Source organism: Salvelinus fontinalis, chromosome 5 (assembly GCF_029448725.1).
Source record: "Salvelinus fontinalis isolate EN_2023a chromosome 5, ASM2944872v1, whole genome shotgun sequence".
Classification (NCBI taxonomy): Eukaryota; Metazoa; Chordata; class Actinopteri; order Salmoniformes; family Salmonidae; genus Salvelinus; species Salvelinus fontinalis.
This window is the reverse complement of record NC_074669.1, coordinates 6,202,550-6,225,933: the sequence shown is the minus strand read 5'-3', so window position 1 is coordinate 6,225,933 and position 23,384 is coordinate 6,202,550. Positions and strand designations below refer to the sequence as shown.

The following is a 23,384-nucleotide window of genomic DNA, read 5'->3' as shown; positions in this document are numbered from 1 at the left end:
TGGAAAGACCTGTGTGTTGTCCTTGTTAATGCAGACAGAAAAGAGCTGCAACTTCTTAATTTTGTCCCCCGCACATTGAATATAGTTGCGGAGAGTCCCAGTAATCCTAGATTCAGATTATTCAGGCGAGAAAAAACATCACCCAGATAGGCCAGTCGTATGAGAAACTCGCCATCATGCAAACGGTCAGACAAGTGAAAATTATGGTCAGTAAAGAAAACAATAAGCTTGTTTCTCAATTTAAAAAAAAAACGTGTCAATACTTGGCCCCTTGATAACCAGCGCATTTCCTTATGTTGTAAAAGCACTACATAGTCGCTGCCCATATCATTGCACAGTGCAGAATATACACAAGAGTTCAGGGGGCTTGCTTAAACAAAGTTAACCATTTTCACTATGGTGTCCAAAACGTCTTTCAAGCTGTCAGGCATTCCCTTGGCAGCAAGAGCCTCTCAGTGGATGCTGCAGTGTACCCAAGTGGCGTCGGGAGAAACTGCTTGCACTCCACTAGGTCTCCCTGTTATGGCTTTAGCACCATCAGTACTGATACCAACATGAGCAGCAGCTACGTTTAGCTACATACGGACCGTTAGTGGAATTCCCACGAGAGAGTAACGGTTAATGTGATTGGATGTTAATTATTTGACTAGGCTACCTGTATTTGACCTTGTGTTGTTATTTCACTGAACACTAGATGCTTCAATTTTATTTTTGGCACTGAAACGAGGCTACTCAGTCGAGAAAAAAAACTCACCCAAATGTATAGCCCCGATGTGAAGATTTATTAAAAAAAATAAAATGTGAATCACATTTTTATTTGGCGTACCCCTGACGGCATTGAGTGTACCTGTACCCCAGTTTGGGAATACCTGCTCTACTGCATTTAAACAAATTATTGTTACTCTAAAAGTTTATGGAATTGTGTTAAGATGGTCATACCATGGATCATTTAGAAATTTGGTTTTGAATTTTACGACCCCTTTAGCTATTACTCCCCCCACAATTATTTTTACAAAGTTATTTGATAAAATATAGAATTTGGCCTGTATTACTATAGCCCCTTAGAAACACACTGTATAACACATTAATCAAAAGCAAAAAAACAGTAAAAATATTAATCTTAAGAAATAAGGTTTTGAGGTGTCTGTCCTATGTTAAGGAGATAAAAGAAGGCTCAGGAAATATATATATATTTTTGGACATTTAACCCCTTATTTTTGTTTGCACAAAACTATCTCCATACTATGGGTTACCTTCAAACGAGTCTTGTGACACTTGTGGGGGTCGTAAAGCAAAATGGAGAACACCATTGTTTTCACAAGAGTCAAAATAGTTTGTAGCTCAAATGGTCCGGACTCTACAGACAGAAGCACATCAGTGTTACTGACTTTAGATGAGTCCCGTGACACTTGTGCAAAACGTAAACCATTCGGACGCTACAGATGTTTTTGTGAGAAGACGGATTTTCGGGATGTCTCATGGTCTGACAAACACACTGTAATCAACCACTTTCCACCATGCATGCGGAAGGCTCACATAGACGGATGTGGTCGATTGAGGATTTTTGGGGGGATTTAAAAATTGGGGATTTTTAAAATGATGTGCATCAATCCAAATCAACACTAGGTAACACTGGCCAATTTGCTGTGTAGTTATGTAATCTGAAGTTATGGGCCAGTGTCATAGCACTTTTCATGGGTTTATGTGTTCACACAATGTAATTTGCATGCAGGGGGACAGATATACAGAGATGTACAAGGTTAATATGTAAAAAATAAAAGATAAATAAATAAACTAAAGGTTTAAAGGTCCTGTTTTGACTCAGGCTTGCCTCAAAAGTTTTCAATTACAGTGTTTGTACTCTTATGCAACTTTGCACATATGCTTTTCTTTAAGAACACATTTGAGGCACGTCGGCCGGGTTGAGGGGTGGTAGTGGTGGTGTCTGAATTAGATAGGGTTTGTGGGGGGTAGAAGTGATAAATATGTTGAATACCATGCTGCAGTTCAGAGGGTTGACAGCATCACAGTGAGCACCATTTATAAGAGACAGAGCTTAAAGATGTTGTTTACAATAATGGGTCATTCAATTACTAATGTTGCTCAGTTCGCTATTATGTTCTGCCAGGTTCATCATTTTTAAATGTCCCACCAGAATTCTCTCAATATGTGGTTTATGCTTTTGTAAAAAAAAATATATATATAAACACCCCCATAGTGCGCAACATGAAATGTAAAACATGTGTGCCTCACCACTTGATAGCAATAAACATTTTGATAAAAAGCTAAATGAACATTCCTGTTGCACCTGTGACATTGTTTTGTGTAATTGAGAACAAATAGATGTAGTAAGCTAAAAGTCCATATCATATACAAAAAACCCATATTAATAAGATAGTTCACCCAAAAAATGACAAAATGACAGTGGGTACATTTACATGCACACAATAATACGAAGATTCGTAAAATAGTTTGATTAAAACATTTACATACTTTGCAAGAAGAACAATGTCCCTAATAATCCTGTTTACATAGACACATCTGAAATCAACCTGATGGGACTTTGAAAATGCAGAAAATCAGCAATCTATCAAAACGTACTATCACAGAAACTTTATTATTTTTGGGAAACATATTAGATTCTGTTTTAGCATATATAACATTTTTTGGGAAAAATTTCTAAGATCCATACTTTCACGCTCTTCTCAATTTACATCAACAACATGGCTCAGGCAGTAGGAAGCTCTCTCACCCATTTATATCCAGATGATACAGTCTCCCCGGATTTTGTGTTAAACACTACAACACAGCTTTGTGTCCAACAAGCTTTCTCTGCCCTTAACCTTGTACTGAACGCCTACAAAACAAAGGTCATGTGGTTTGGTAAGAAGAAGGCCCCTCTCCCCGCAGGTGTGATTGCTACCTCTTGACGGTTTAGAGCTTGAGGTAGTTACCTCATACAAGTACTTGGGACTATGGCTAGACGGTACACTGTCCTTCTCTCAGCACATATCAAAGCTGCAGGCTAAAGTTAAATCTAGACTTGGTTTCCTCTATCGTAATCGCTCCTCTTTCACCCTAGTTGCCAATGAACCCTGATTCAGATGACCATCCTACCCATGCTAGATTTCGGAGACGTTATTTATAGATCGACAGATAAGGGTGCTCTCGAGCGGCTAGATGTTCTTTACCAGTCGGCCATGAGATTTACCACCAATGCTCCTTATAGGACACATCACTGCACTCTATACTCCTCTGTAAACTGGTCATCTCTGTATGCCCGTCGCAAGACCCACTGGTTGATGATTATTTATAAAACCCTCTTTGACCTCACTCCCCCCTATCTGAGATATTTACTGCAGCCGTCATCCTCCACATCACATACAACACCCGTTCTGCCAGTCACATTCTGTTAAATGTCCCCAAAGCACACACCTCCCTGGGTCGCTCCTCTTTCAGTTTGCTGCAGCTAGCAACTGGAACGAGCTGCAAAAAACACACAAACTGGACAGTTTTATCTCAGTCTCGTCATTCAAAGACTCAATCATGGACACTCTTACTGACAGTTGTGGCTGCTTTGCGTGATGTATTGTTGTCTCTACCTTCTTGCCCTTTGTGCTGTTGTCTGTGCCTTATAATGTTTGTACCATGTTTTGTGCTGCTACCATGTTGGGCTGCTGCCATGTTGTGTTGCTACAATGTTGTTGTCATGTTGTGTTGCTGCCATGCTGTGCTGTTGTCTTAGGACTCTCTTTATGTAGTGTTGTGGTGTCTCTCTTGTCATGATGTTTGTTTTGTCCTACATTTTTTGTTTTAATCCCAGTCTCCGTCCCAGCAGGAAGCCTTTTGCCTTTTTGTAGGCAGCCATTGTAAATAAGAATTTGTTTTCAACCTACCCTCCTTAGTTAAATAAAGGTTAAATAAAATATAAATAAATGTACGATTTTCCGAACTCACTTGACTCATGCAAAAGGCTTGAGCTGCTCATGCTAGCACATGCACAGATCAAATACACTGCTGGAACTCCGATTAAGGCGTTCCAATCTAGGTGTTTTAATCAGTTTATACTTACTTTTATTATGGCCTTATGCTGATTAAGAAAATCAGAGTATGGTGAAACATAAAACAATCTCTTAAGAGGTGCTGAAGAAGCCAGATTCTTGATAACTAGCTTTGTCAGGTGGGTAAGTGTCTTTTCTTGACCTTTCCAAAAAGTCAATGGATCAGAGTCCTCTGGGGCACATGGTTCACTCAAGTATGTTGCGATTTCCTGGATTTCCTACTGGAACGGTCAGTCATGTACTCAAGAGTTTAGAGCGTGACTGTGTTGAAGGGGTTGCAGGTACGGTACCTCTGCATATCCAGAAGAGGGGGGACCTTTGCAAGGAGAAGATCCTTCATACTGTTTGCCTCATCCCCAGAACACCAATCCACTTTGAAGCGTGGATCCAGGCATGTTGCCAACTGAAACACTCCATCACTTCGACAGCCGTTTTTCTCCGAGAGCTTCATGGTTTTAAGCATTTGGTTGTAGGGACATTTGCAAGGCATTTGTAAGGCGAAGACCTTTGGCCATTGTTATAGAATTAGCTGCTGGCTGCAACCTGGTCCCCCTGGACCATTTCAGTGGCATCCGTAAAATGGCTCCAGAGTTTCACAAAGCTTTCAGATGTTTTTCCATGTCAGTGGCTGTGAGCTTGCATGAGTCATGGAGCTGACTGAGGACTTCTGGTGTAACTCTCAGAATTGACCTGAGCATCTTCAGCTAGCTATTCCATTTTGTCGCATTTGAAATCTTTAGTTTGTTGTGGGCCTCCGGTAGCTCTGTATGGTTTGGGACAATATTCTAGACACCTTGCCTAGCACTTGTCTAAATGAGCCAGCCTGCTCTGGGGCATCACGGACAACCAGTTGGATAGTGAGAGCAAAGCATGAACTACGTTCAGGTGGAAAGTTCTTCAGTTTGTCACGAACAGACACAACTTCCAACTCAACATCATCATGAAAACAAATGGGCCCAATTTAAGGACACATGTAACAAAATAACACATTTAAAATGTTTTAGTGCATTATCCTTGTGCAGATGCCATCATCATCAGTCTCCTTTGATAAGATGGTGCCAACGGAGTGGGGCATTATCTTACGAGTTCCAATCCAACTTTGCTATTTAGTGGCTTTTTTCGTGTTTATCAAAAAAAAAATTGTACAGAAAGTTTGGTCCCGCTTTATTTGAAGTGCATCTTATGAAGGCTTTATAAAGCTTCAAAAACACTGCATAAATGGATCACAAATCATCTATAACTGTATTTCATGCACTATAAAATATGAATAGATGTGAAAAAATATATTGATGGTTATGTCATACACATGAATCTGTATAAAGCATGATATACGGTTATAGATTATTTAGGAATTGAAGCCTTCATAAGATGCATTTATATTAAAGCGGGACAGAAAGTTCATACCGCAAAGCACTTCTGGACATCAGATCGACAGTTAATAACCTCCATTTCGACTTCAAATACAACCCCTGTCAGTGATGTGTATTTATGGATGCCAAGGGAAGCCAGGCTTCCCCCCAAAAATTGACCAATCATTTTTTGGGTTTAACATTAAATAATTTAACTTTTGTCTCTGTGTTTCATAATTTTCCTTCAAGTCACAAGAGGCTGAATGTACAGTTAAAGTCGGAAGTTTACATACACTTAGGTTGGAGTCATTCAAACTCGTATTTCAACCTCTCCACAAATTTCTTGTTAACAAACTATAGTTTTGGCAAGTCAGGTAGGACATCTACTTTGTGCATGACACAAGTAATTTTTTACAAAAATTGTTTACAGACAGATTATTTCACTTATAACTGTATCACAATTCCAGCGGGTCAGAAATTTACATACACTAAGTTGACTGTACCTTTACACAGCTTGGAAAATTCCAGAAAATGATGTCATGACTTTAGAAGCTTCTGATAGGCTAATTGACATAATTTGAGTCAATTGGAGGTGTACCTGTGGATGTATTTCAAGAGCCTACTTCAAACTCAGTGACTCTTTGCCTGACGTCATGGGAAAATCAAAAGAAATCAGCCAAGACCTCAGGAAAAAATTGTAGACCTCCACAAGTCTGGTTCATCCTTGGGAGCAATTTCCAAATGCCTGAAGGTACCATGTTCATCTGTACAAACAATAGAACACAAGTATAAACACCATGGGACAACACAGCCGTCATACCGCTCAGGAAGGAGACGCGTTGTATCCTAGAGGTGAATGTACCTCTAGGATACAACGTGAAAAATGTAAATAAATCCCAGAACAACAGAAAAGGACCGTGTGAAGATGCTGGAGGAAACAGATACAAAAGTATCTATATCCACAGTAAAACGAGTCCTATATCGACATAACCTGAAAGGCCGCTCAGCTAGGAAGAAGTCACTGCTCCAAAACCGCCATAAAAAAGACACACTACGGTTTGCAACTGCACATGTGGACAAAGATCATACTTTTTGGAGAAATGTCCTCTGGTCTGATGAAACAACAATTGAACTCTTTGGCCATAAAGACCATCATTCTGTTTGGAGGAAAAATGGGGAGGCTTGCAAGCCGAAGAACACCATCACGACCGTGAAGCACGGGGGTGTCAGCATCATGTTGTGGGGGTGCTTTGCTGCAGGAGGGACTGGTGCACTTAACAAAATTATTGCATCACGAGGAAGGAAAATTATGTGGATATATTGAAGCAACATCTCAAGACATCAGTCAGGAAGTTAAAGCTTGGTCGCAAATGGGTCTTCCAAATGGACAATGACCCCAAACATACTTCCAAAGTTGTGGCAAAATGGCTTAAGGACAACAACGTCTAGGTATTGGAGTGCCCATCACAAAGCCCTGACCTCAGTCCTATAGAACATTTTTGGGCAGAACTAAAAAAGCATGTGCGAGCAAGGAGGCCTACATACCTGACTCAGTAACACCAGCTCTGTCAGGAGGAATTGGCCAAAATTCACCCAACTTATTGTGGGAAGCTTGTGGAAGGCTTCCCGAAACGTTTGACCCAAGTTAAACAATTTAAAGGCAATGCTACCAAATACTAATTGAGTGTATGTCAACTTCTGAGAGGGAATTTGGCTATAATTAATTGTCAGGAATCGTGAAAAACTGAGTTTAAATGTTTTTGATGTATGTAATCTTCCGTCTTCAACTGTATCTCACTGGAGAAAGCATCCACACACACACACGCACGCATGCACGCACGCACGCACGCACGCACGCGCGCGCACACACACACACACACACACACACACACACACACACACACACACACACACACACACACACACACACACACACACACACACACACACACACACACACACACACACACACACACACACACACACACACACACACACACACAAACACAAACAGAAATCAGAACCATGGTTACCCACATAATATTTATATTGGGCCAAAAAGTTTTTGGTATCTTTTAGTGATCACTGTATTAAACTAGGCAGAGGTGTGTTGATGATGTTGAAATGTTGAAGTTGAAATGGTGCTGGAATAGCAGAGGCAGTCCCTATCAGTGAGACCACAGCAAAAACCTCTGAATTATTCTGACTTAATGACTTTATTTGTAATTCAAACCATTCTGTTTCTACAGATGTTTTTGTAAAAAAAAGACCCGGCCACCTTTGATGACTGTTCCTTGTTCTTTAATGAACATGGATGAAGGGAATATGTTCTGAGTGGATGTTAACCATGTACAACAAAAACTACTGAAACGTCTCCAATGTTCTTATCGTTAATAAAATAAATCCTATAGAATCAGTCCTGAGACCCCAGCATAAATCTTCTTTTTAGTTTTCCGACTTTCATTTATCTCCATGTCCAGCACTTATATTTAGCTTCACAGTGAGGTGTTTCACCATTTTCCTTTCAGGACAACCTTTGACCTTCCTTTGATATTCTGCGTAGAAGAACCCTGTACCTTCTAACAACTCTTGTGTAATTCAAACCATTCTGTTTCTACAGATGTTTTTGTAAAAAAAAGACCCGGCCTGGGCCCCTTCGGGATCCGTCTTCGTCTCACGAACACAGCTCTATCTCAGCTACCGTTAATCACACAGACGAACTCTTGGTACCACTGGATGCGGAAGACAAAGACAAATCTGATGGTACAACCCATACGTCTATAGCTAAAACACACAATAATTAAAAGGGGGTAGAATTCCACAAAAATAACCAGCTTTGAAATATGGATGGCTGTCCACCAACATTAGGTCATATTTTCCCTGTTGGCAACCAGCATCGTTGACCATATTTCTCATTTGAGGAACCTCGCAATTCTCCATAATTAACATAATTTGATTGCAACAAATGTTGATGCTGAGAATGCAACACAAACAGGTGGTGCAAATGCTCTTTTCAAGATGCTTCACCTTGATCAAAACAACTTCCACACCAAGACTATACTTTCAGGGATCATTTCTATAGTTCTTTACTTGAGAAATGTTTGTCTAAAGTGGAAGGTCTCGCTATCCATGATGATGATTCAAGATATTCCCGTTCAGAGCATGAATCTGGTGGCTAGAAATGACTTTGCTCATTTTTCTTCCACCTTTGATGACTGTTACTTGTTCTTCAATGGACATGGATGAAGGGAATATGTTCTGAGTGGATGTTAACCATGTACAACAAAAACTACTGAAATGTCTCCATTGTTCTTATCGTTAATAAAATAAATCCTATAGAATCAGTCCTGAGACCCCAGCATAAATCTTTTTAGTTTTCTGACTTTCATTTATCTCCATGTCCAGCACTTATATTTAGCTTCACAATGAGGTGTTTCACCATTTTCCTTTCAGGACAACCTTTGACCTTCCTTTGATCTTCTGCGTAGAAGAACCCTGTACCTTCTAACAACTCTTGTGTAGCTTGTGAGCATCATAGAGCAAAACATGTTACATGTGCATGTTCGATAGAGTCTCAGCTTTTCATAGATAGGTTTTAGTAGTTTGTAATTCAAACCATTCTGTTTCTACAGATGTTTTTGTAAAAAAAAAGACCCGGCCTGGGCCCCTTCGGGATCCGTCTTCGTCTCACGAAAACAGCTCTATCTCAGCTACCGTTAATCACACAGACGAACTCTTGGTACCACTGGATGCGGAAGACAAAGACAAATCTGATGGTACAACCCATACGTCTATAGCTAAAACACACAATAATTAAAAGGGGGTAGAATTCCACAAAAATAACCAGCTTTGAAATATGAATGGCTGTCCACCAACATTAGGTCATATTTTACCTGTTGGCAACCAGCATCGTTGACCATATTTCTCATTTGAGGAACCTCGCAATTCTCCATAATTATTAACATAATTTGATTGCAACAAATGTTGATGCTGAGAATGCAACACAAACCGGTGGTGCAAATGCTCTTTTCAAGATCCTTCACCTTGATCACAACAACTTCCACACCAAGACTATACTTTCAGGGATCATTTCTATAGTTCTTTACCTGAGAAATGTTTGTCTAAAGTGGAAGGTCTCGCTATCCATGATGATGATTCAAGATATTCCCTTTCAGAGCATGAATCTGGTGGCTAGAAATGACTTTGCTCATTTTTCTTCCACCTTTGATGACTGTTCCTTGTTCTTCAATGAGAATGGATGAAGGGAATATGTTCTGAGTGGATGTTAACCATGTATAACAAAAACTACTGAAATGTCTTCAATGTTCTTATCGTTAACAAAATAAATCCTATAGAATCAGTCGTGAGACCCCAGCATAAATCTTCTTTTTAGTTTTCCGACTTTCATTTATCTCCATGTCCAGCACTTATATTTAGCTTCACAATGAGATGTTTCACCATTTTCCTTTCAGGACAACCTTTGACCTTCCTTTGATCTTCTGCGTAGAAGAACCTTGTAACTTCTAACAACTCTTGTGTAGCTTGTGAGCATCATAGAGCAAAACATGTTACATGTGCATGTTCGATAGAGTCTCAGCTTTTCATAGATAGGTTTTAGTAGTTTGTAATCCAAACCATTCTGTTTCTACAGATGTTTTTGTAAAAAAAAGACCCGGCCTGGGCCCCTTCGGGATCCGTCTTCGTCTCACGAACACAGCTCTATCTCAGCTACCGTTAATCACACAGACGAACTCTTGGTACCACTGGATGCGGAAGACAAAGACAAATCTGATGGTACAACCCATACGTCTATAGCTAAAACACACAATAATTAAAAGGGGGTAGAATTCCACAAAAATAACCAGCTTTGAAATATGGATGGCTGTCCACCAACATTAGGTCATATTTTACCTGTTGGCAACCAGCATCGTTGACCATATTTCTCATTTGAGGAACCTCGCAATTCTCCATAATTAACATAATTTGATTGCAACAACTGTTGATGCTGAGAATGCAACACAAACCGGTGGTGCAAATGCTCTTTTCAAGATCCTTCACCTTGATCACAACAACTTTCACACCAAGACTATACTTTCAGGGATCAGTTCTATAGTTCTTTACTTGAGAAATGTGTGTCTAAAGTGGAAGGTCTCGCTATCCATGATGATGATTCAAGATATTCCCTTTCAGAGCATGAATCTGGTGGCTAGAAATGACTTTGCTCATTTTTCTTCCACCTTTGATGACTGTTCCTTGTTCTTCAATGAACATGGATGAAGGGAATATGTTCAGAGTGGATGTTAACCATGTACAACAAAAACTACTGAAATGTCTCAAATGTTTTTATTGTTAAAAAATAAATCCTATTGAATCAGTCCTGAGACCCAGCATTAATCTTCTTTTTAGTTTTCCGACTTTCATTTATCTCCATGTCCAGCACTTATATTTAGCTTCACAATGAGGTGTTTCACCATTTTCCTTTCAGGACAACCTTTGACCTTCCTTTGATCTTCTGCATAGAAGAACCTTGTAACTACTATCTACTCTTGTGTAGCTTGTGAGCATCATAGAGCAAAACATGTTACATGTGCATGTTCAATAGAGTCTCAGCTTTTCATAGATAGGTTTTAGTAGTTTGTAATTCAAACCATTCTGTTTCTACAGATGTTTTTGTAAAAAAAAGACCCGGCCTGGGCCCCTTCGGGATCCGTCTTCGTCTCACGAACACAGCTCTATCTCAGCTACCGTTAATCACACAGACGAACTCTTGGTACCACTGGATGCGGAAGACAAAGACAAATCTGATGGTACAACCCATACGTCTATAGCTAAAACACACAATAATTAAAAGGGGGTAGAATTCCAAAAAATAACCAGCTTTGAAATATGGATGGCTGTCCACCAACATTAGGTCATATTTAACCTGTTGGCTATCAGCATCGTTGACCATATTTCTCATTAGAGGAACCTCGCAATTCTCCATAATTAACATAATTTGATTGCAACAAATGTTGATGCTGAGAATGCAACACAAACCGGTGGTGCAAATGCTCTTTTCAAGATCCTTCACCTTGATCACAACAACTTCCACACCAAGACTATACTTTCAGGGATCATTTCTATAGTTCTTTACTTGAGAAATGTCTGTCTAAAGTGGAAGGTCTCGCTATCCATGATGATGATTCAAGATATTCCCTTTCAGAGCATGAATCTGGTGGCTAGAAATGACTTTGCTCATTTTTCTTCCACCTTTGATGACTGTTCCTTGTTCTTCAATGAGCATGGATGAAGGGAATATGTTCTGAGTGGATGTTAACCATGTACAACAAAAACTACTGAAATGTCTTCAATGTTCTTATCGTTAACAAAATAAATCCTATAGAATCAGTCGTGAGACCCCAGCATAAATCTTCTTTTTAGTTTTCCGACTTTCATTTATCTCCATGTCCAGCACTTATATTTAGCTTCACAATGAGGTGTTTCACCATTTTCCTTTCAGGACAACCTTTGACCTTCCTTTGATCCTCTGCGTAGAAGAACCTTGTAACTTCTAACTACTCTTGTGTAGCTTGTGAGCATCATAGAGCAAAACATGTTACATGTGCATGTTCGATAGAGTCTCAGCTTTTCATAGATAGGTTTTAGTAGTTTGTAATTCAAACCATTCTGTTTCTACAGATGTTTTTGTAAAAAAAAAGACCCGGCCTGGGCCCCTTCGGGATCCATCTTCGTCTCACGAACACAGCTCTATCTCAGCTACCGTTAATCACACAAACGAACTCTTGGTACCACTGGATGCGGAAGACAAAGACAAATCTGATGGTACAACCCATACGTCTATAGCTAAAACACACAATAATTAAAAGGGGGTAGAATTCCAAAAAATAACCAGCTTTGAAATATGGATGGCTGTCCACCAACATTAGGTCATATTTAACCTGTTGGCAATCAGCATCGTTGACCATATTTCTCATTAGAGGAACCTCGCAATTCTCCATAATTAACATAATTTGATTGCAACAAATGTTGATGCTGAGAATGCAACACAAACCGGTGGTGCAAATGCTCTTTTCAAGATCCTTCACCTTGATCACAACAACTTCCACACCAAGACTATACTTTCAGGGATCTATTCTATAGTTCTTTACTTGAGAAATGTCTGTCTAAAGCGGAAGGTCTCGCTATCCATGATGATGATTCAAGATATTCCCTTTCAGAGCATGAATCTGGTGGCTAGAAATGACTTTGCTCATTTTTCTTCCACCTTTGATGACTGTTCCTTGTTCTTCAATGAGCATGGATGAAGGGAATATGTTCTGAGTGGATGTTAACCATGTACAACAAAAACTACTGAAATGTCTTCAATGTTCTTATCGTTAACAAAATAAATCCTATAGAATCAGTCGTGAGACCCCAGCATAAATCTTCTTTTTAGTTTTCCGACTTTCATTTATCTCCATGTCCAGCACTTATATTTATCTTCACAATGAGATGTTTCACCATTTTCCTTTCAGGACAACCTTTGACCTTCCTTTGATCTTCTGCGTAGAAGAACCTTGTAACTTCTAACAACTCTTGTGTAGCTTGTGAGCATCATAGAGCAAAACATGTTACATGTGCATGTTCGATAGAGTCTCAGCTTTTCATAGATAGGTTTTAGTAGTTTGTAATCCAAACCATTCTGTTTCTACAGATGTTTTTGTAAAAAAAAGACCCGGCCTGGGCCCCTTCGGGATCCGTCTTCGTCTCACGAACACAGCTCTATATCAGCTACCGTTAATCACACAGACGAACTCTTGGTACCACTGGATGCGGAAGACAAAGACAAATCTGATGGTACAACCCATACGTCTATAGCTAAAACACACAATAATTAAAAGGGGGTAGAATTCCAAAAAATAACCAGCTTTGAAATATGGATGGCTGTCCACCAACATTAGGTCATATTTAACCTGTTGGCTATCAGCATCGTTGACCATATTTCTCATTTGAGGAACCTCGCAATTCTCCATAATTAACATAATTTGATTGCAACAACTGTTGATGCTGAGAATGCAACACAAACCGGTGGTGCAAATGCTCTTTTCAAGATCCTTCACCTTGATCACAACAACTTCCACACCAATACTATACTTTCAGGGATCATTTCTATAGTTCTTTATTTGAGAAATGTGTGTCTAAAGTGGAAGGTCTCGCTATCCATGATGATGATTCAAGATATTCCCATTCAGAGCATGAATCTGGTGGCTAGAAATGACTTTGCTCATTTTTCTTCCACCTTTGGTGACTGTTCCTTGTTCTTCAATGAACATGGACAAAGGGAATATGTTCTGAGTGGATGTTAACCATGTACAACAAAAACTACTGAAATGTCTTCAATGTTCTTATCGTTAACAAAATAAATCCTATATAATCAGTCCTGAGACCCCAGCATAAATCTTCTTTTTAGTTTTCCGACTTTCTTTTATCTCCATGTCCAGCACTTATATTTAGCTTCACAATGAGGTGTTTCACCATTTTCCTTTCAGGACAACCTTTGACCTTCCTTTGATCTTCTGCGTAGAAGAACCTTGTAACTTCTAACAACTCTTGTGTAGCTTGTGAGCATCATAGAGCAAAACATGTTACATGTCCATGTTCGATAGAGTCTCAGCTTTTCATAGATAGGTTTTAGTAGTTTGTAATTCAAACCATTCTGTTTCTACAGATGTTTTTGTAAAAAAAAAGACCCGGCCTGGGCCCCTTCGGGATCCGTCTTCGTCTCACGAACACAGCTCTATCTCAGCTACCGTTAATCACACAGACGAACTCTTGGTACCACTGGATGCGGAAGACAAAGACAAATCTGATGGTACAACCCATACATCTATAGCTAAAACACACAATAATTAAAAGGGGGTAGAATTCCACAAAAATAATCAGCTTTGAAATATGAATGGCTGTCCACCAACATTAGGTCATATTTTACCTGTTGGCAACCAGCATCGTTGACCATATTTCTCATTTGAGGAACCTCGCAATTCTCCATAATTAACATAATTTGTTTGCAACAACTGTTGATGCTGAGAATGCAACACAAACCGGTGGTGCAAATGCTCTTTTCAAGATGCTTCACCTTGATCACAACAACTTTCATACCAAGTCTATACTTTCAGGGATCATTTCTATAGTTCTTTATTTGAGAAATGTGTGTCTAAAGTGGAAGGTTTCACTATCCATGATGATGATTCAAGATATTCCCATTCAGAGCATGAATCTGGTGGCTAGAAATGACTTTGCTCATTTTTCTTCCACCTTTAATGACTGTGCCTTGTCTTCAATGAACATGGATGAAGGGAATATGTTCTGAGTGGATGTTAACCGTGTACAACAAAAACTACTGAAGTGTCTCCAATGTTCTTATCGTTAATAAAATACATCCTATTGAATCAGTCCTGAGACCCCAGCATAAATCTTCTTTTTAGTTTTCTGACTTTCATTTATCTCCATGTCCAGCACTTATATTTAGCTTCACAGTGAGGTGTTTCACCATTTTCCTTTCAGGACAGCCTTTGAATTTCCTTTGATCTTCTGCGTAGAAGAACCCTGTACCTTCTAACAACTCTTGTGTAGCTTGTGAGCATCATAGAGCAAAACATGTTACATGTGCATGTTCGATAGAGTCTCAGCTTTTCATAGATAGGTTTTAGTAGTTTGTAATTCAAACCATTCTGTTTCTACAGATGTTTTTGTAAAAAAAAAGACCCGGCCTGGGCCCCTTCGGGATCCGTCTTCGTCTCACGAACACAGCTCTATCTCAGCTACCGTTAATCACACAGACGAACTCTTGGTACCACTGGATGCGGAAGACAAAGACAAATCTGATGGTACAACCCATACATCTATAGCTAAAACACACAATAATTAAAAGGGGGTAGAATTCCACAAAAATAACCAGCTTTGAAATATGAATGGCTGTCCACCAACATTAGGTCATATTTTACCTGTTGGCAACCAGCATCGTTGACCATATTTCTCATTTGAGGAACCTCGCAATTCTCCATAATTAACATAATTTGTTTGCAACAACTGTTGATGCTGAGAATGCAACACAAACCGGTGGTGCAAATGCTCTTTTCAAGATGCTTCACCTTGATCACAACAACTTTCATACCAAGTCTATACTTTCAGGGATCATTTCTATAGTTCTTTATTTGAGAAATGTGTGTCTAAAGTGGAAGGTTTCACTATCCATGATGATGATTCAAGATATTCCCATTCAGAGCATGAATCTGGTGGCTAGAAATGACTTTGCTCATTTTTCTTCCACCTTTAATGACCGTGCCTTGTCTTCAATGAACATGGATGAAGGGAATATGTTCTGAGTGGATGTTAACCGTGTACAACAAAAACTACTGAAGTGTCTCCAATGTTCTTATCGTTAATAAAATACATCCTATTGAATCAGTCCTGAGACCCCAGCATAAATCTTCTTTTTAGTTTTCTGACTTTCATTTATCTCCATGTCCAGCACTTATATTTAGCTTCACAGTGAGGTGTTTCACCATTTTCCTTTCAGGACAGCCTTTGAATTTCCTTTGATCTTCTGCGTAGAAGAACCCTGTACCTTCTAACAACTCTTGTGTAGCTTGTGAGCATCATAGAGCAAAACATGTTACATGTGCATGTTCGATAGAGTCTCAGCTTTTCATAGATAGGTTTTAGTAGTTTGTAATTCAAACCATTCTGTTTCTACAGATGTTTTTGTAAAAAAAAAGACCCGGCCTGGGCCCCTTCGGGATCCGTCTTCGTCTCACGAACACAGCTCTATCTCAGCTACCGTTAATCACACAGACGAACTCTTGGTACCACTGGATGCGGAAGACAAAGACAAATCTGATGGTACAACCCATACATCTATAGCTAAAACACACAATAATTAAAAGGGGGTAGAATTCCACAAAAATAACCAGCTTTGAAATATGAATGGCTGTCCACCAACATTAGGTCATATTTTACCTGTTGGCAACCAGCATCGTTGACCATATTTCTCATTTGAGGAACCTCGCAATTCTCCATAATTAACATAATTTGTTTGCAACAACTGTTGATGCTGAGAATGCAACACAAACCGGTGGTGCAAATGCTCTTTTCAAGATGCTTCACCTTGATCACAACAACTTTCATACCAAGTCTATACTTTCAGGGATCATTTCTATAGTTCTTTATTTGAGAAATGTGTGTCTAAAGTGGAAGGTTTCACTATCCATGATGATGATTCAAGATATTCCCATTCAGAGCATGAATCTGGTGGCTAGAAATGACTTTGCTCATTTTTCTTCCACCTTTAATGACCGTGCCTTGTCTTCAATGAACATGGATGAAGGGAATATGTTCTGAGTGGATGTTAACCGTGTACAACAAAAACTACTGAAGTGTCTCCAATGTTCTTATCGTTAATAAAATACATCCTATTGAATCAGTCCTGAGACCCCAGCATAAATCTTCTTTTTAGTTTTCTGACTTTCATTTATCTCCATGTCCAGCACTTATATTTAGCTTCACAGTGAGGTGTTTCACAATTTTCCTTTCAGGACTGCCTTTGAATTTCCTTTGATCTTCTGCGTAGAAGAACCCTGTACCTTCTAACAACTCTTGTGTAGCTTGTGAGCATCATAGAGCAAAACATGTTACATGTGCATGTTCGATAGAGTCTCAGCTTTTCATAGATAGGTTTTAGTAGTTTGTAATTCAAACCATTCTGTTTCTACAGATGTTTTTGTAAAAAAAAGACCCGGCCTGGGCCCCTTCGGGATCCGTCTTCGTCTCACGAACACAGCTCTATCTCAGCTACCGTTAATCACACAGACGAACTCTTGGTACCACTGGATGCGGAAGACAAAGACAAATCTGATGGTACAACCCATACGTCTATCGCTAAAACACACAATAATTAAAAGGGGGTAGAATTCCACAAAAATAACCAGCTTTGAAATATGAATGGCTGTCCACCAACATTAGGTCATATTTTACCTGTTGGCAACCAGCATCGTTGACCATATTTCTCATTTGAGGAACCTCACAATTCTCCATAATTAACACAATTTGATTGCAACAACTGTTGATGCTGAGAATGCAACACAAACCGGTGGTGCAAATGCTCTTTTCAAGATCCTTCACCTTGATCACAACAACTTCCACACCAAGACTATACTTTCAGGGATCATTTCTATAGTTCTTTTCTTGAGAAATGTGTGTCTAAAGTGGAAGGTCTCGCTATCCATGATGATGATTCAAGATATTCCCGTTCAGAGCATGAATCTGGTGGCTAGAAATGACTTTGCTCATTTTTGTTCCACCTTTGATGACTGTTCTTTGTTCTTCAATGAACATGGATGAAGGGAATATGTTCTGAGTGGATGTTAACCATGTACAACAAAAACTACTGAAATGTCTCCAATGTTCTTATCGTTAATAAAATAAATCCTATAGAATCAGTCCTGAGACCCCAGCAAAAATCTTCTTTTTAGTTTTCCAACTTTCATTTATCTCCATGTCCAGCACTTATATTTAGCTTCACAATGAGGTGTTTCACCATTTTCCTTTCAGGACAGCCTTTGACCTTCCTTTGATCTTCTGCGTAGAAGAACCTTGTAACTTCTAACAACTCTTGTGTAGCTTGTGAGCATCATAGATCAAAACATGTTACATGTGCATGTTCGAGAGAGTCTCAGCTTTTCATAGATAGGTTTTAGTAGTTTGTAATTCAAACCATTCTGTTTCTACAGATGTTTTTGTAAAAAAAAGACCCGGCCTGGGCCCCTTCGGGATCCGTCTTCGTCTCACAAACACAGCTCTATCTCAGCTACCGTTAATCACACAGACGAACTTTTGGTACCACTGGATGCGGAAGACAAAGACAAATCTGATGGTACAACCCATACGTCTATAGCTAAAACACACAATAATTAAAAGGGGGTAGAATTCCACAAAAATAACCAGCTTTGAAATATGGATGGCTGTACACCAACATTAGGTCATATTTTACCTGTTGGCAACCAGCATCGTTGACCATATTTCTCATTTGAGGAACCTCGCAATTCTCCATAATTAACATAATTTGATTGCAACAACTGTTGATGCTGAGAATGCAACACAAACCGGTGGTGCAAATGCTCTTTTCAAGATCCTTCACCTTGATCACAACAACTTCCACACCAAGACTATACTTTCAGGGATCATTTCTATAGTTCTTTACTTGAGAAATGTGTGTCTAAAGTGGAAGGTCTCGCTATCCATGATGATGATTCAAGATATTCCTGTTCAGAGCATGAATCTGGTGGCTAGAAATGACTTTGTTCATTTTTCTTCCACCTATGATGACTGTTCCTTGTTCTTCAATGAGCATGGATGAAGGGAATATGTTCTGAGTGGATGTTAACCATGTACAACAAAAACTACTGAAATGTCTTCAATGTTCTTATCGTTAACAAAATAAATCCTATAGAATAAGTCCTGAGACCTCAGCATAAATCTTTTTTTTAGTTTTCCGACTTTCATTTATCTCCATGTCCAGCACTTATATTTAGCTTCACAATGAGGTGTTTCACCATTTTCCTTTCAGGACAACCTTTGACCTTCGTTTGATCTTCTGCGTAGAAGAACCTTGTAACTTCTAACTACTCTTGTGTAGCTTGTGAGCATCATAGAGCAAAACATGTTAAATGTGCATGTTCGATAGAGTCTCAGCTTTTCATAGATAGGTTTTAGTAGTTTGTAATTCAAACCATTCTGTTTCTACAGATGTTTTTGTAAAAAAAAGACCCGGCCTGGGCCCCTTCGGGATCCGTCTTCGTCTCACGAACACAGCTCTATCTCAGCTACCGTTAATCACACAGACGAACTCTTGGTACCACTGGATGCGGAAGACAAAGACAAATCTGATGGTACAACCCATACGTCTATAGCTAAAACACACAATAATTAAAAGGGGGTAGAATTCCACAAAAATAACCAGCTTTGAAATATGGATGGCTGTCCACCAACATTAGGTCATATTTTACCTGTTGGCAACCAGCATCGTTGACCATATTTCTCATTTGAGGAACCTCGCAATTCTCCATAATTAACATAATTTGATTGCAACAAATGTTGATGCTGAGAATGCAACACAAACCGGTGGTGCAAATGCTCTTTTCAAGATCCTTCACCTTGATCACAACAACTTCCGAACCAAGACTATACTTTCAGGGATCATTTCTATAGTTCTTTACTTGAGAAATGTGTGTCAAAAGTGGAAGGTCTCGCTATCCATGATGATGATTCAAGATATTCCCGTTCAGAGCATGAATCTGGTGGCTAGAAATGACTTTGCTCATTTTTCTTCCACCTTTGATGACTGTTCCTTGTTCGTCAATGAGCATGGATGAAGGGAATATGTTCTGAGTGGATGTTAACCATGTACAACAAAAACTACTGAAATGTCTTCAATGTTCTTATCGTTAACAAAATAAATCCTATAGAATAAGTCCTGAGACCCCAGCATAAATCTTCTTTTTAGTTTTCCGACTTTCATTTATCTCCATGTCCAGCACTTATATTTAGCTTCACAATGAGGTGTTTCACCATTTTCCTTTCAGGACAACCTTTGACCTTCGTTTGATCTTCTGCGTAGAAGAACCTTGTAACTTCTAACTACTCTTGTGTAGCTTGTGAGCATCATAGAGCAAAACATGTTACATGTGCATGTTCGATAGAGTCTCAGCTTTTCATAGATAGGTTTTAGTAGTTTGTAATTCAAACCATTCTGTTTCTACAGATGTTTTTGTAAAAAAAAGACCCGGCCTGGGCCCCTTCGGGATCCGTCTTCGTCTCACAAACACAGCTCTATCTCAGCTACCGTTAATCACATAGACGAATTCTTGGTACCACTGGATGCGGAAGACAAAGACAAATCTGATGGTACAACCCATACGTCTATAGCTAAAACACAAAATAATTAAAAGGGGGTAGAATTCCACAAAAATAACCAGCTTTGAAATATGGATGGCTGTCCACCAACATTAGGTCATATTTTACCTGTTGGCAACCAGCATCGTTGACCACATTACTCATTTGAGGGACCTCGCAATTCTCCATAATTAACATAATTTGATTGCAACAAATGTTGATGCTGAGAATGCAACACAAACCGGTGGTGCAAATGCTCTTTTCAAGATCCTTCACCTTGATCACAACAACTTCCACACCAAGACTATACTTTCAGGGATCATTTCTATAGTTCTTTACTTGAGAAATGTGTGTCAAAAGTGGAAGGTCTCGCTATCCATGATGATGATTCAAGATATTCCCGTTCAGAGCATGAATCTGGTGGCTAGAAATGACTTTGCTCATTTTTCTTCCACCTTTGATGACTGTTCCTTGTTCGTCAATGAGCATGGATGAAGGGAATATGTTCTGAGTGGATGTTAACCATGTACAACAAAAACTACTGAAATGTCTTCAATGTTCTTATCGTTAACAAAATAAATCCTATAGAATAAGTCCTGAGACCCCAGCATAAATCTTCTTTTTAGTTTTCCGACTTTCATTTATCTCCATGTCCAGCACTTATATTTAGCTTCACAATGAGGTGTTTCACCATTTTCCTTTCAGGACAACCTTTGACCTTCGTTTGATCTTCTGCGTAGAAGAACCTTGTAACTTCTAACTACTCTTGTGTAGCTTGTGAGCATCATAGAGCAAAACATGTTACATGTGCATGTTCGATAGAGTCTCAGCTTTTCATAGATAGGTTTTAGTAGTTTGTAATTCAAACCATTCTGTTTCTACAGATGTTTTTGTAAAAAAAAGACCCGGCCTGGGCCCCTTCGGGATCCGTCTTCGTCTCACAAACACAGCTCTATCTCAGCTACCGTTAATCACATAGACGAATTCTTGGTACCACTGGATGCGGAAGACAAAGACAAATCTGATGGTACAACCCATACGTCTATAGCTAAAACACAAAATAATTAAAAGGGGGTAGAATTCCACAAAAATAACCAGCTTTGAAATATGGATGGCTGTCCACCAACATTAGGTCATATTTTACCTGTTGGCAACCAGCATCGTTGACCACATTACTCATTTGAGGGACCTCGCAATTCTCCATAATTAACATAATTTGATTGCAACAAATGTTGATGCTGAGAATGCAACACAAACCGGTGGTGCAAATGCTCTTTTCAAGATCCTTCACCTTGATCACAACAACTTCCACACCAAGACTATACTTTCAGGGATCATTTCTATAGTTCTTTACTTGAGAAATGTCTGTCTGAAGTGTAAGGTTTCGCAATCCATGATGATGATTCAAGATTTTCCCGTTCAGAGCATGAGTCTGGTGGCTAGAAATGACTTTGCTCATTTTTCTTCCACCTTTGATGACTGTTCCTTGTTCTTCAATGAACATGGATGAAGGGAATATGTTCTGAGTGGATGTTAACAATGTACAACAAAAACTACTGAAATGTCTCAAAAGTTTTTATTGTTAAAAAATAAATCCTATAGAATCAGTCCTGAGACCCAGCATTAATCTTCTTTTTAGTTTTCCGACTTTCATTTATCTCCATGTCCAGCACTTATATTTAGCTTCACAATGAGGTGTTTCACCATTTTCCTTTCAGGACAACCTTTGACCTTCCTTTGATCTTCTGCGTAGAAGAACCTTGTAACTTCTAACAACTCTTGTGTAGCTTGTGAGCATCATAGAGCAAAACATGTTAAATGTGCATGTTCGATAGAGTCTCAGCTTTTCATAGATAGGTTTTAGTAGTTTGTAATTCAAACCATTCTGTTTCTACAGATGTTTTTGTAAAAAAAAGACCCGGCCTGGGCCCCTTCGGGATCCGTCTTCGTCTCACGAACACAGCTCTATCTCAGCTACCGTTAATCACACAGACGAACTCTTGGTACCACTGGATGCGGAAGACAAAGACAAATCTGATGGTACAACCCATACGTCTATAGCTAATACACACAATAATTAAAAGGGGGTAGAATTCCACAAAAATAACCAGCTTTGAAATATGGATGGCTGTCCACCAACATTAGGTCATATTTTACCTGTTGGCAACCAGCATCGTTGACCATATTTCTCATTTGAGGAACCTCGCAATTCTCCATAATTAACATAATTTGATTGCAACAAATGTTGATGCTGAGAATGCAACACAAACCGGTGGTGCAAATGCTCTTTTCAAGATCCTTCACCTTGATCACAACAACTTCCACACCAAGACTATACTTTCAGGGATCATTTCTATAGTTCTTTACTTGAGAAATGTTTGTCAAAAGTGGAAGGTCTCGCTATCCATGATGATGATTCAAGATATTCCCGTTCAGAGCATGAATCTGGTGGCTAGAAATGACTTTGCTCATTTTTCTTCCACCTTTAATGACTGTTCCTTGTTCTTCAATAAGCATGGATGAAGGGAATATGTTCTGAGTGGATGTTAACCATGTACAACAAAAACTACTGAAATGTCTTCAATGTTCTCATCGTTAACAAAATAAATCCTATAGAATCAGTCCTGAGACCCCAGCATTAATCTTCTTTTTAGTTTTCCGACTTTCATTTATCTCCATGTCCAGCACTTATATTTAGCTTCACAATGAGGTGTTTCACCATTTTCCTTTCAGGACAACCTTTGACCTTCCTTTGATCTTCTGCGTAGAAGAACCTTGTAACTTCTAACTACTCTTGTGTAGCTTGTGAGCATCATAGAGCAAAACATGTTACATGTGCATGTTCGATAGAGTCTCAGCTTTTCATAGATAGGTTTTAGTAGTTTGTAATTCAAACCATTCTGTTTCTACAGATGTTTTTGTAAAAAAAAGACCCGGCCTGGGCCCCTTCGGGATCCGTCTTCGTCTCACGAACACAGCTCTATCTCAGCTACCGTTAATCACATAGACGAATTCTTGGTACCACTGGATGCGGAAGACAAAGACA

At 39.2% G+C, this 23,384-nt stretch overlaps 15 non-coding genes across 15 annotated transcripts; all 15 read left to right on the top strand.

Annotated features, from left to right (window-relative positions):
• Positions 1-8,461: 8,461 nt before the first annotated feature.
• LOC129856353 (small nucleolar RNA U3) lies at positions 8,462-8,677 on the top strand. The gene has a single exon (XR_008759759.1). It is a non-coding gene; the product is annotated as a small nucleolar RNA U3 (small nucleolar RNA).
• Positions 8,678-9,477: 800 nt separating this feature from the next.
• On the top strand, positions 9,478-9,693 carry LOC129856340 (small nucleolar RNA U3). Its single transcript, XR_008759746.1, has one exon. It is a non-coding gene; the product is annotated as a small nucleolar RNA U3 (small nucleolar RNA).
• A 799-nt stretch (positions 9,694-10,492) lies between these two features.
• Positions 10,493-10,708, top strand: LOC129856378 (small nucleolar RNA U3). Its single transcript, XR_008759780.1, has one exon. It is a non-coding gene; the product is annotated as a small nucleolar RNA U3 (small nucleolar RNA).
• Positions 10,709-11,504: 796 nt separating this feature from the next.
• On the top strand, positions 11,505-11,720 carry LOC129856294 (small nucleolar RNA U3). Its single transcript, XR_008759704.1, has one exon. It is a non-coding gene; the product is annotated as a small nucleolar RNA U3 (small nucleolar RNA).
• Positions 11,721-12,519: 799 nt separating this feature from the next.
• Positions 12,520-12,735, top strand: LOC129856376 (small nucleolar RNA U3). Its single transcript, XR_008759778.1, has one exon. It is a non-coding gene; the product is annotated as a small nucleolar RNA U3 (small nucleolar RNA).
• A 798-nt stretch (positions 12,736-13,533) lies between these two features.
• Positions 13,534-13,749, top strand: LOC129856293 (small nucleolar RNA U3). The gene has a single exon (XR_008759703.1). It is a non-coding gene; the product is annotated as a small nucleolar RNA U3 (small nucleolar RNA).
• Positions 13,750-14,549: 800 nt separating this feature from the next.
• LOC129856273 (small nucleolar RNA U3) lies at positions 14,550-14,764 on the top strand. The gene has a single exon (XR_008759685.1). It is a non-coding gene; the product is annotated as a small nucleolar RNA U3 (small nucleolar RNA).
• An 800-nt stretch (positions 14,765-15,564) lies between these two features.
• On the top strand, positions 15,565-15,779 carry LOC129856296 (small nucleolar RNA U3). The gene has a single exon (XR_008759706.1). It is a non-coding gene; the product is annotated as a small nucleolar RNA U3 (small nucleolar RNA).
• Positions 15,780-16,579: 800 nt separating this feature from the next.
• Positions 16,580-16,794, top strand: LOC129856295 (small nucleolar RNA U3). The gene has a single exon (XR_008759705.1). It is a non-coding gene; the product is annotated as a small nucleolar RNA U3 (small nucleolar RNA).
• A 799-nt stretch (positions 16,795-17,593) lies between these two features.
• LOC129856377 (small nucleolar RNA U3) lies at positions 17,594-17,809 on the top strand. Its single transcript, XR_008759779.1, has one exon. It is a non-coding gene; the product is annotated as a small nucleolar RNA U3 (small nucleolar RNA).
• A 799-nt stretch (positions 17,810-18,608) lies between these two features.
• On the top strand, positions 18,609-18,824 carry LOC129856212 (small nucleolar RNA U3). The gene has a single exon (XR_008759627.1). It is a non-coding gene; the product is annotated as a small nucleolar RNA U3 (small nucleolar RNA).
• A 799-nt stretch (positions 18,825-19,623) lies between these two features.
• Positions 19,624-19,839, top strand: LOC129856362 (small nucleolar RNA U3). The gene has a single exon (XR_008759767.1). It is a non-coding gene; the product is annotated as a small nucleolar RNA U3 (small nucleolar RNA).
• Positions 19,840-20,638: 799 nt separating this feature from the next.
• On the top strand, positions 20,639-20,854 carry LOC129856361 (small nucleolar RNA U3). The gene has a single exon (XR_008759766.1). It is a non-coding gene; the product is annotated as a small nucleolar RNA U3 (small nucleolar RNA).
• A 799-nt stretch (positions 20,855-21,653) lies between these two features.
• Positions 21,654-21,869, top strand: LOC129856227 (small nucleolar RNA U3). The gene has a single exon (XR_008759642.1). It is a non-coding gene; the product is annotated as a small nucleolar RNA U3 (small nucleolar RNA).
• Positions 21,870-22,666: 797 nt separating this feature from the next.
• Positions 22,667-22,882, top strand: LOC129856381 (small nucleolar RNA U3). Its single transcript, XR_008759783.1, has one exon. It is a non-coding gene; the product is annotated as a small nucleolar RNA U3 (small nucleolar RNA).
• The last annotated feature ends 502 nt before the right edge of the window (positions 22,883-23,384 follow it).